Source organism: Helianthus annuus, chromosome 12, assembly GCF_002127325.2.
Source record: "Helianthus annuus cultivar XRQ/B chromosome 12, HanXRQr2.0-SUNRISE, whole genome shotgun sequence".
Lineage (NCBI taxonomy): Eukaryota > Viridiplantae > Streptophyta > Magnoliopsida > Asterales > Asteraceae > Helianthus > Helianthus annuus.
Genome location: NC_035444.2, coordinates 153,304,479 through 153,317,550, shown reverse-complemented (window position 1 = coordinate 153,317,550; position 13,072 = coordinate 153,304,479).

Here is a 13,072-nt window from a genome sequence, read left to right as displayed (position 1 = left end):
AAGCTAGTCCTTGCACTGATTCACGCTTCAAGACGGCTGCGCAGGTATTTTGCCAACCACGTCATCCACGTGCTAACAAACTACAACATTGGAAATATCCTCGCAAGGCCAGAGGTATCAGGAAGGTTAGCTAAATGGGCAATAGAACTGGGGGGCCACAATGTGGTTTTCAGACCAAGACCATCAATCAAAGGCCAAGTTTTGGCAGACTTCATGACGGAAGTCCCAGACGACAAAGACAGAGAATGTAAAGCGATGGAGAAAGCTGAGAAAAAGCAAACAGAAGAGCCATGGCTGTTGTACACAGATGGTGCATCTAACGAGGATGGAGCAGGCGCAGGGCTAAGGCTGGTGAGCCTAGACAAACATGAGTTCACATACGCCATACGCCTAGATTTCAAGAGCACAAACAACGAAGCAGAGTACGAAGCCTTCTTGGCCGGCCTGCGATTGGCGATCAAAATGGGGGTCCACACACAAGGCAGACACTTGATTCTAGCTCGGGGGGACTTTTAGGTAATCGTCGTCCGCACGAAATATATAATCAAATTGAGGAAATTGCTCAAACCAATTTTCAATAGCACACCCCCCGGGGGAATAAATCTATTGCCCCGGGCGCCCATAAGGTCGATGAAAGCACTTCTTTACAAGCCCAAATCGAGGCCCTTTCTTCAAAAATAAAAAAATTGGAAATGACAAAAACAGTCTCGGTTATGGCTTGTGAAGGGTGTGGTGGGTCACATGAAAATTGGAGTTGTATGAAAGAAACGGACGATCAACAAGAAATGGTAAACTACATTGATAATAGACCTAGGCCGTCGGGTCCCCCAACGGGAACTTACAACCAAGGATGGCGAAACCACCCAAACCTTGGTTGGAGAGAACCTGGCAATAGTAGTAACCAACAAACCCAACGAACAAACTTTCAACAACCAAGAAATGAGTCACAAAATTTCACTCAACAACAAAGTGGAAGAGAAAGGCTTGAAGATACTGTATCTCGCCTCATCTCCGACACTGAAAAGAAAAACTCGGAAAGATTTCTACAATTAGAATCAAATTTTAGAAATCAACAAGCTAGTATTCAAAACATAGAAAAACAATTAAATCAAATAGCTCAAAATTTTGCCGAGAGACCGCAAGGTGCATTACCTAGTAATACCGAAACAAACCCAAAAGCGCAAGTTCACCTCATCACACTACGAAACCGCACCGTAGGGCCTGCAGAAGTGCCGCCGCCAACCGAAGAAACAATACCCACACCTCTGCAGGAGAAGAACTCCCCTCCATCACCAGAGCTTACCAAAGCTCCTCGCGTTCCGTACCCCGGTAGGTTAATTCGTCAAAAGACCAATGAGCAATTCGCAAAATTCGAAAGTCTATTAAAGCAATTGCATGTCAATATTCCTTTTATCGAGGTCCTAACCCAAATGCCCAAATACTCTAAATTCATGAGGGACTTCCTTACGCATAAAAAGAAAATTGAAAATTTGCAATTAGTCAATTTAGGCGAAGAATGCTCTGCACTCGTACTCAATAAACTTCCCTAAAAGAAAATCGATCCCGGAAGCTTCACGATTCCCTGTTCAATAGGGGAATCCCCCGTTCGTAATGCTCTAGCCGACCTTGGGGCTAGCATTAACCTCATGCCCTCATCTATGTTTAAAAGACTTGGCTTGGGAACCACGAGTCCCACGAAAATGAGCATACAACTCGCTGATCGCTCCGTCAAATTTCCACAAGGTGTCATCGAAAACGTTTTGGTAAAGGTAAGCAGATTCGTCTATCCAGCCGACTTTGTCATACTAGATATGGAAGAAGACACCGAGGTTCCCCTCATACTAGGAAGACCCTTTCTTGCCACCGCCCAAGCGGTGGTAGATATGAATGACGGAACACTCACTTTGAGATATGGGGATGATGAAGTAAAATTCGGAGTCGGGAAAAGAATAGAGGACGGCGACCCGGTCAACTACATGAAGGTTATTGATTCGAGCTTGGATGCTGCTCTCCGACGGTGTAACATGGGACGCCAAGCATCCTACTCAGAAAACATATAACCTCGCATTGGGTCTAGCCAAGGACCCTTATAAACGTGGCGCACCACGGAGGCATTCCGCGGAACTATCCTTAGTTTAGTTTAATCTTTTAGTTTTAATTTGCAGGAATAAAACACACTCATGGTGGTAATGGATGAAAAGGGGAACGAGAAAAATGGCCCCATGCACCAAGAACAGAGCAACCCGACACAAATTTCCATCACAGAAGGCTCAACACGGGCCGTGCCCAACCAACACGGCCCCGTGCTGAGCCACCTGCAGAAAAACGCCCAGTTCAGGTAACTGGACACGGACCGTGTTCACCTGACACGCCCCCGTGTCCAGGCTTCTGTTTCATTTCTTTAATTTCTGTTACTGGCACCTGACCACGGGGCCGTGTCCAGACTGCCAGTAACATAAATCTTTGCTTTTTAACACCACACCACACATCCAGTCAACCTAAAAATTTATTTTTGGGACACATTGAGGACAATGTGTAATTTAAGTGTGGGGGGGAAGCTAACACTTTGAAATTTTGCAAGTCCTAACAACAAGCCTTACACAAAACTCTATTGGAACCGCTAAACACCCCAAATTTTTTCAAAAATTTTCATTTTTTTTTACTTGTCTAAAGTTTAAGTTGGGAATCACAAGATTAATAAGGTTATATTTTATAAAATTTACAACCGAAAGCGTCGTGATAACAAGAACCAACATAAGAAAATTATGAAACAGCATAACAAGTCTAGCTAAAATTTAATTATATATACTTGATCACATTAAAAACCCATTCCCACAAAAGTGAGTTTTGAGCCTTTATTGAGCATACAAATTTACATCTTTAGACTAAATGCTCATTTTTCGTTTCTTGTGTGAATAGCCGCTTGGTTCTTACAACTCTAGAACTTGCCACGACGATTCATTCCCGGTCCTTACCAACTTAAACCCAAGTAAGTAAATGATGGAGGCATTAGGACTAACCATTTTTCTTTCTACACCATTATTTTTTCATTTTTTTTACCACCTACTCAAAATCCCCCTAGTTAACCCCTTTGAGCCTAAACCTTTCATTTCATTACCCTAAAACCCTTTTTACCCACCAAAAACCTTTTTATTTTTCACCCCTTATTTTAGTAACAAAGCTCGGTTTTTCGCAAGCTCGTTTTTTATGTGACTAAAAAAAATAAATAAAAAAAAAATAATATGATGATGAAGTTAAAAACAAACAAAGCTATACAAACAAAAGCTTGTTTGGAGAAATACTTCAAAAATAAAAAGTCACTAAAAATTTTTTTTTTTTTGTTACGAAAACCGACGCTTTTTACGCTTTTCGCCCTTTTCACTAACCACTAACCCAACCACCCACCTTTAGCCCAAGCCTAACCCTTCACCCAAAAAAGTCCTATTGATATTTACAAAGGTATAAAGTTAAAAAGGAGGAGGATTGATTGCTTGGCAAGCCTATGGAAGGCGTAAGCTCCATGCCGCTCTCGAGTGATTCACTAAAAATACACCTTCGGCCGAGTGTTGAGTGATTTCTCCCGTGAGGTATGTGAACTTGTATATAAATAAAATTTTGAAAAGGCATGTTATGCCCAAATAAGTAATTTATCCTATGAAACGTTCTAAATAAATCATAACGAATAGGATTGTAAATAAATAAAAAAATAAAACCCAAAAAGATCTTGGATTCCCGACACTCTATGACAAGCCAAAAACATTCTCTTCTACCTATTCCATTTGGGAGTGTAAGCCACATTTAAAGAGTTTTGCTTGAGGACAAGCAAAAGTTCAAGTGTGGGGGTATTTGATGTGTGTAAAACGCAACATATAAATCACATCAATTAAGACATAAAACTAACCCTTTTTAAGTACTAATGTTGGAAAAAGAGTGTTTTTGTCTTCCTTTTGTATTTCCAGGATGAAATGAGCTCAAATTCACAAAAGAAGCAAAAAGACAACTAATTCTAGCATAAATACAAGGGAAGGAATAAAAGTAGACTGCCGGACCCTCAATGGCATCCTCCAAAGCAAAGAAGAGAAAACAGAAGCCTGAACACGCCCCGTGCTCAGCCAGCACGGGGACGTGCCCAAGAAGCAGCATAAAAGACAAACTTGTAGAAGCTTCTATTGCCTACCACGGGGCCGTGTCCAGTGAGCACGAGGGCGTGGTGAAAGTACAGCAGGCGCATTAATTGTAATTGCGAATTACAATTAATGAGGAGAGAGAGTGTCAGACGGGCACGGGGGCGTGTCCAGCGGACACGGGGCCGTGCCCAGCCTTCTGTTCAGCCTATAAATAGGAGTGCTTGGTTTCATTCCATCTCATCCCTTGGCACACCACCTCTCTCACACTTCATCCACCACCCACCACCACCATAACACCATCATCCACCACCATCATCCATTGTCCATCGTAGAGTGTGTGAGTCGTCTCGGGATCCAAGATTGATAGTAAGAGTTCTTGACAATCAAGGCCATGTTTGCCTAAGTCTCTTACATCACTTGGTGAAGACAAGTGTTTAGTATAATACTTTTTATTTTTAATCTTTTGCACTTTTTATTTGGTTTTGTATTAATGACTTTAATAACTAGTTGCTTATGTTGAAGGTGATCTTTCCTTATCGTTTGTCCGTGGTGTCTTGGCATTATTTTACTGTCTATATAAAATAAAAGATTTTCACCATTCATATCTCCACGGTCTATATGGAGGTATGTTGGCTACCTGGTCGGGGGTTAAGGGAACGGTTTGGTAAGGGTCTTGCCCTTGTTCAGCGTTTAGAGGTCCTGCAAGGGACCTGGGTCAAATTTAGTAGGATCTCTTTCAATGCCCATAGGTATTGGATGGCGGGGATCCAAACTCTTTGACCCCCTCATAAGTTAACTACTATTAATACTATAACCCGGCTATTTAGGACTGTATCCCTGCTGACTCAGACTACTTAGTCGAGGGTAACATCACCGCCAAAAGCGGGGCCTACCATAATTTGCATTAATAACTTAATTCATTATCTTCCAATAATCCGACCCTTTAGGATTGTATCCTTGCTGACTCAAACTACTGGGTTGAGGGTAACGTCGCCTTCAAAAGAGGGGCCTACTACAATAACTAAGATAATCTCTTAAACAAGTGCAAAAGTGCGAAAATAATCAAAGGTTATACTAATACACGAGTCGGATCCAAGTGATTCATCTTGTCTATCTGTTTTTATTTTATTTTATTTTTCAGCATTTTGTTAGTTTTTATTTTCTTAGTTTAAAAACATTTTTCTCACTTTTTGATTTGATTAGACGTTGAGGATAAACCGGTATTAAAAGCTCTTGTGTCCTTGGACGACCTCGGTATCTTACCAACACTATACTACGTCTACGATGGGTGCACTTGCCCATATGTGTGTTTAGTGTTACTGAATATCGTGTTTTTATAAATTTAAAACTTGGCTAAAGGTGTAAAAAGGGCTTAATTATACATATAAATTATACATACACCAACACACATCAAAGAGCAAAAGAAATTACCAAGGGCACTCCACGAGAAAGCAACCATCTGGTGGCAGCAGACGTTTCCTCCGCAAGGAGCTCTGCTGCTTGGACTTCAGCAGCCTTTTCAGCAAGAAGGCGCTGTGCATCCTCACACTCCGTCGCCTTTTGCTGAGCAAGAACTTCTAACTTATCAATCCGAGCGATATACTCCTTCTCCTTCTTTTCGGATGCAACACGCGCCTGCTGCGCTTCTTCAGCAAGTGTTGTTTTTTCACCAGACAACCGCACGATAGCATCACGCTGCGACTGCATCTCAACGTTCGTACGCGCACACGCGGCCTCCCAATCTTTCTGCTTCTGCTCATTCAGCTGTTTTTGCTCTTCAAGCTTCCGTTCAGCTTCAGCAACCCTCCACTGCAAACCTTTCTTCTCAGCATTAAATTTTTCCCTCTCTTCAGCAAACGACTTCTTCGACTCCTCAAACTCAAGGGTCTCTTCCCCCATCGATCGCCACTCGCGAAGAATTTCCTGTGATGTGGCAAAGAAATTAACCCCAGCACGAACATGATCGTTCAAAAGGGAAAAGCGATTACGATTCTTCTGAAACATCCTCTCAGCAGGAGGAAGAGATATAGCAAAGAACTCGTGGCAATTGTTAACATCATCCATCCGAGAGCCCTGAGTAAGGTTCCAGCGCGGGGCGTGGGGCAAATCGTCACAAGCCGGGTTACCCCAGGAATCAGCAGGGTAACGCTCAAAGTGCGGGCTGCGCACAACGCCGGAAGTAGCTCCACCTCCACCAGGAGGACGCTTGGTATAAATAGTTTGTTGTGGAGTAGTCTCACTAGACTCCACCCCCACTTCAACACCCTTACCTTTATCAGCACCAGCATCACCCCCACCATCACCTCCAGCATCTACACCTCCTTCAGCCACACCCTCAGTAAACCCTTCTCCACCCCGCGTGTCCACATCAACATCACCACGAGGAGGGGTTAAACCAATTGTCCTCGACGGGGGTGAAGCAGGTGGAGTAATTTGAGAAATGTCCACCACACGAGGTCTCCTGCTAGTCTTGACCACTGTCATAAGACAACAATTAAAACAACTTGATGAAAGATATGACAAACGTACAAAAGAAAGCTGATTACCAGTAGGAGGGGCTGATGCAGCATAAAGCTCCTGCAACAGATTCCCGCGACCCCCACTAAAAACACCAAGGTCGATCTCAGACTTAGAAGGCGCCGGGGGGGTTTCTTTGTGAAGTTTCGCCTTTTGGCAGCAAGAAGGGCAGCAGCCTGCTCATCAAGTTGGCGTTTTTGGTCTTCAAGGGCTTTTTTCCTCATGTGTTCAGTCAGAGTGGCACTATCATCAGGATCCGATCCTCGACGTCCCTCACCAGCCCCTAGGCCAGACAGCGTATCAGAAACTACCACATAATCTAGACAAGGAAGAGTAGAGGGTCGCTTACGAGAAGAACCAGCAGCTTTACCCTCATGCTTCTCCTCTCTCCTTCCAGACCTATCAGTCCTCGCCTTTTTTCTTAACTCCAACTGAGCAGAAGGGTCAGCAGACACCTCTGCATCATCCTCATCACCGACAACCTCGTGCACAGGCTCAGCAACATCACCATGCGCGGTACCTGCACGCGCGCAATGAGCGGTTAGATCTTCAAAGTTTTGGTCAGAACTTCCACTCGAAAGGACAATGACTTCCCCTCGACCCGAGTCGACAGAGTCATCCCAAACGTGTTCACCTAAAACTTCAGTAACATATTTCCCCAAGCTTTCATCGGTAGGATGCAAAAAACGTCCACGAATCTGGTCTAACCAAGTAGGGTTCCCATCCGCTTGAATAGCCTCAACCATGGTACTCGCCGTCTTCGGATCCAAGACGTTTATCAAGCTGTAACCAACTGCAAATGAGCAAGAAGATAAGGAAACACAACAAAATATACTAAACCTAAAGGAAAATAAATCAAAAACAAACTCAAGGAAGAAACATACATTTACCCTGATGGCTATACACAGGTTGACCCAGTGGGTGTTTAGGCACCCACAACAAACTCATCCCTGCCCCAACTAAAGCCATCTCATCCAGCTGGGAAATGGCAGTCGCCTTAGAGGTTATCTTCCTATACCAGTCCTGAGCAGCAAAGTCTTGCATAACATCCACCTTCGGGATCCCTTGGCTCACATGCCTATACGACATATCCATCGGAATTACACCACGGCGGATGTAAAAGAATTTCTGTTTCCAGTCATGAAGGCTCTTTAACGGCACAGAACATACCGGTGCAACACCTGTTCGTGCTTGAAAGGAATAAAAGCCACTGGTGTACGTAACGCTGTAGAACACGTTAAACATCTCGAAAGTAGGCTCAACACGGTAAGCCCTACAAACGTATTCAAAATGGGTAATGCGTGGAAGCCCAATCGCATTAACCTGGGAAATATGAAGCCCATACCCCCTTAACACAGCAGCAGTAAACTTTGTTATCGGCAACCTGAAACTACCCTCCCGGAAAAACGCAACATACAAAGTGATATAACCCGGGGGGCGTCTAAAGCAGTAGATCCAGCAGGAGGATACTGAGCCCCCCCCCCCACTCAGGGCGGAAGTTCATACCCCTCACCAGATTCTGAAACTCCTCCTCCTTCCAACCAATAACAGTCTGGTCCGGACCAGGAGGGGCTTTCCCCCTATGTTTTTTCTTCTTTTGGGTAGGATTCTTCTCAGACATGGTATAAGTACCAAGAAGTGGAAAATCTGAACTCAAGAAAAATATGGAGAAATGGAGAATAAGGGGAGAAGATAGAGAGAAAACCACAGTTGAAATTTGAAAATGTAAAGGAGAATAGGGTAACCGCCTCCTATTTATACCCATCGCATTTAATGCGATGGGTAGTGGAACGGCAGAGCACAGAAAAAGCACCCAATAGATGACTGACACGTCAGAAGAGAGAGAAGACGTCGGCTCTTTTTTCGGGAAGCATGGGCGACAAGGCCAGCTGACGTGACAGAAAGTCACTGAAAAAGCAATTGTTCACCTCCGATAAGACAGGGATGTCAGACAGTCACACCAAACACTTCCCCATAACCACCAAACTTCCACCAGAAGGAAACATCAAGAGCCAAAACACATGCGCATGCGTCCATTTGGCTCACTTTTTTCAAAGAGCCAAAACCCATGCGCCATGCGTCCATTTGGCTCACTTTTTTCAAAAAGGGCCAAAACCCATGCGCCATGCGTCCATTTGGCTCACTTTTTTCAAAGGGCCAAAACCCATGCGCCATGCGTCCATTTGGCTCACCTTTTCAAAAGGGCCAAAACCCATGCGACATGCGTCCAGTTGGCTCACCTTTTCAAAAGGGCCAAAACCCATGCGACATGCGTCCAGTTGGCTCACCTTTTCCAAAAGGGCCAAAACCCATGCGCCATGCGTCCAGTTGGCTCACTTTTTTCAAAGGGCCAAAACCCATGCGCCATGCGTCCATTTGGCTCAGCTTTTCAAAAGGGCCAAAACCCATGCGACATGCGTCCAGTTGGCTCACATTTTCCAAAAGGGCCAAAACCCATGCGCGATGCGTCCATTTGGCTCACTTTACATGTACCAAAACTCTACGCGATGCACAGAAACCACAACTCTCATAAGTCCAGAATCCCTCCTAGACGATCAACTCAACTAGAAGGCACACTGGACTGAGGGGACTTGAAGAGGTATGGTCCCAATTCCTTGCCTACATGGCAGGGACCACACCACTCTTATGCACACAAAGCATCCATGTCAGCGAAGCAATCCAGAAGCTTCCAGAAACTTCTGGATGATTCACAGCTGGCACCAAAGATGCTCTATCCGACATAAAGGACAACACGTGTCACCACTCGCAGAATGCCACATAGGCATGCGACAAATCAGGGAGCAGGTCTGACGGTACCAGTACGAGGTATCCAGCGTGGGCGAATGTAAGAACGCCACGTGTACCACTACACTTGCCATGACAGAGCAGACCAAGAGGATATTCCTCTTGGTCGGACAGCTGGCGCGCACCCACAGCTGGCACAGCTGCTCCTCCCTTCTTCACCCTCCGGCTATAAATAGGACCCTTCATCATTCAGGTTCAGGATCTTCTTACTCTCCATACTCACTCTATACACACACTGTTTATTTCTCTCAGAACAGTACTTATTCTCACGCCGGAGCCTGGTTAAGAGGGAAACCCCCTTTCTCCCCCTCTTAACGAGACTAACGGTGTTTACTGTTTTGCAGATCTCCAGTCATTGTTGCGAACAAGAAAAGAGGTTGAACCCCACAGACGAAATAACCCCATTAATTATCCTTGTGTTAACCAGTGTTTCAACAATTATCTTACAAGTATCTTATGTCATTGGCTATTGTCTTATTTTATTACAACTAAAGTGAAACCATTTAGTTCTAGTTTCTTGAGTTATCTTTTTATACTCAACATTTTTATTTAAAACCCAACTCACACACCCTTTGATTTACTTCTAAATTTTTATATATGTTCACAAAGCTCTTATGGCTTTATCATGCCACATCAGCACCACGTATGCTCCATATCATATAAAGGGCTTTAAAGTTCGTCCCTTTAACTTACATGCCATGATACAAAACCCCTATCATGATTACCTAATTATTTGTTTTTTTATTTTATTTTTTCTTTTAAAATTTATATCCCATTTATATTTAAAACAAAATTAAAAAAACATAATTTCAATAAAATAAATAAAAGATTACAATTACAAACTACTTAAAAACAAAAACTGCAAGGTTACTTAAACCGTTCACGGGTCTCTTCGGTACCGTTTTTCTTGCTTGTTGTTTGCAAAATTACCCCAAACCGGATTGTTGGAGTCTCACGCATTTTGGTTGTTGGGAAAATTGTGTAATGGAAAGTTTGTATAAAAATTGGAGAATAGATGGTAGAAATGATATGGTTTAGATAAAAATGATAGGATATATATATAGTGTGAAAATAAAAAAAAATTAAAAGTAAATTTTTTTATAAAATTTTGCCGTAGTTCAACGGTATAATATGAGAGGGCTCCACCAAAAAGAGCCATTAGCACTCGTTAGTGTGCCAACGATCCATCAATGGCGCCCCCTCTTGGCGCCTAGGAAATAGGGTGTGGAGCGCTATAAGAGCTTAGGTGGCGGAGACGCTAGGCCACACCGGGTGATCTAATCACTACATGACTAGAACCATTAACTACTCAGGAATAACATCATTGTTTGTGTGTGAAGAGTGATCACACATGCCAACATTTGCTAGCTTTTAATTTGTTTATGCTTTGTTAAGGTTTTTAATTTATACTCATCTTTATTGTATTTGAAGTTTAAAAGTACCAAATCCGCCTTGGGCTAGACTTGATCCTTGGACCTCAAGGGGAGCAATACCTTGATTGGATAATATATTTTTATTTTAGTCTATATTTTTATTAGATGTGTTTGAAATCAATAAGGAAAGTTTTATACATTGAATATACACTTTACATAACCTCAGATAATTTACAAATGTTGTTAAGAGCATCCACAATGCTCCTATGCGGCATTGGTGCAAAACCAAGGTCCCAACCCTACCTGCGTTGTGAGGCTTGTCATGCCACCAAGCTCGGCTTGGTGATCCTTGTTTGCAGACTTCAAGCGGACAAAGGAGGTGGCCTCAAACATCTTACCCTCTCGCACACACATGTTTTTATATATATTATTTTCATATTTTTTAATGGGATTTTGACGTTGAAAAAATGACTTTTTAAGTAAAGTTTAAAATATGATATTACATGTTGAGGTAGAGGTTTATAAAGTTCTACGTTGTGGATGCTCTTATATTGGACTATGACCATACATGGTTGTGCTATGTTAGGATCCCATAAAAACAAACTCTAAAGCATAAGGTATAATCAGTCACTGCATTGGTTGAGATCAACTAGCAAGGACCCAACAACTAATCATCAAGTTCAAAATAATTAAGAAAAAAAAAAGCAAAAGAAAGTGAAAGGTCACACCCCATAGAAGCATGCTTTAAAATTTGCACAAATTTCCCTCCCTTTTTAAGTTCTAATCTTCCACTTTGACCAAAATCTTTTCTTTTAATAATAACTTTCCTAAACACCAACCATGCACAACTTGTACCCTATGCAGTAAGAGTTGTACATCTCTCAAAAGTAACCATCTTTCTTATTGCTGACCAGCATATATACCCCAACACCATCCCCACAACACAAAACACCCATTTTTAACCAAATCTCACACACACAAACATCAGAAAACACACAGCAAGACAAAAGGTTCAATCTTTCTTCTGCAAGTAAGTTTCTTGATCACTTTCTTTAACACATTATCTTTTTGCATTCATCACCATTGTTTACCAATTTTTTCTATTAATATAATCCATGCCTGCAAGTAAGTAGGTTGCCGATGCGATTTTCTTTAACCTCGCCTAATTACTCGGAATCGATGAAACGCAGTCAACTTCGATCAGAATCGGATCAAGTTGGTCAATTTGGGCCGAGCTTGACTTAAAAAAATTAAAACATAATTTTTATGTTTGTTATATTAAATAATGAATATCATTTTTCCAAATTTTTAAGATACTTTACTATTTGAACATGTATTTTTTATTTATATTAATATTTGTGTATTTTGTTATAAATATTAGAGTAAACTGCCATTTTGGTCCCTGTGGTTTGGTCACTTTTGCCACTTTAATCCAAAACTCAAACTTTTTGCATCTGGGTCCCCGTGGTTTCAGTTTTATTGCCATTTTGGTCCAAAAATGAAACCATGTCATATTTGTCTTATAAAATCCTGCTATTTTGTCCTTTTCCGCAGGGGCAAAATGATCATTTCTTTTTTATAAATAAATGTCATATTTATAAGACAAATATGACCTGATTTACCCCTGAGAAAAATGACAAAATTGCAGGATTTTATAAGACAAATATGACCTGATTTCATTTTTGGACCAAAATGGCAATAAAACTAAAACCACAGGGACCCAGATGCAAAAAGTTTGAGTTTTGGACTAAAATGGCAAAAGTGACCAAACCTCAGGGACCAAAATGGCAGTTTACTCTAAATATTACTAAACTTATGATATTTGACATATAGGGGAAGGTTTAAATGAGAACGCTAAATATCGCGACAACCTTGAGAACGAATGAAAAAACCGCAAAAACGTGGTAAAAAACATTTCAAATTCAAAATTTCTTTTTACAGTTATCATTATTATTCAAATACAATGTTAGAAATTTAATTAACACGTTTAAATTTACATGTATTCGGAAATATTGAAAATTTACACATGTGTAAGTTTTCTCATTTACACATGTGTAAATTTGTTGTATTTAATAAATTTACACATGTGTAAAAAATCTAATAAGAGTGATTTTGAGAAAATAATTGAATTATTTGATATTGTAATTTTTTTTAAATGTTGTATCTTAATTACAATGAGGGTTGTATTAAAAAAAATTGGTTTTGATAGGTTTTCTCATTCGTTCTCACGGTTCTCGCAATATTTAGCGT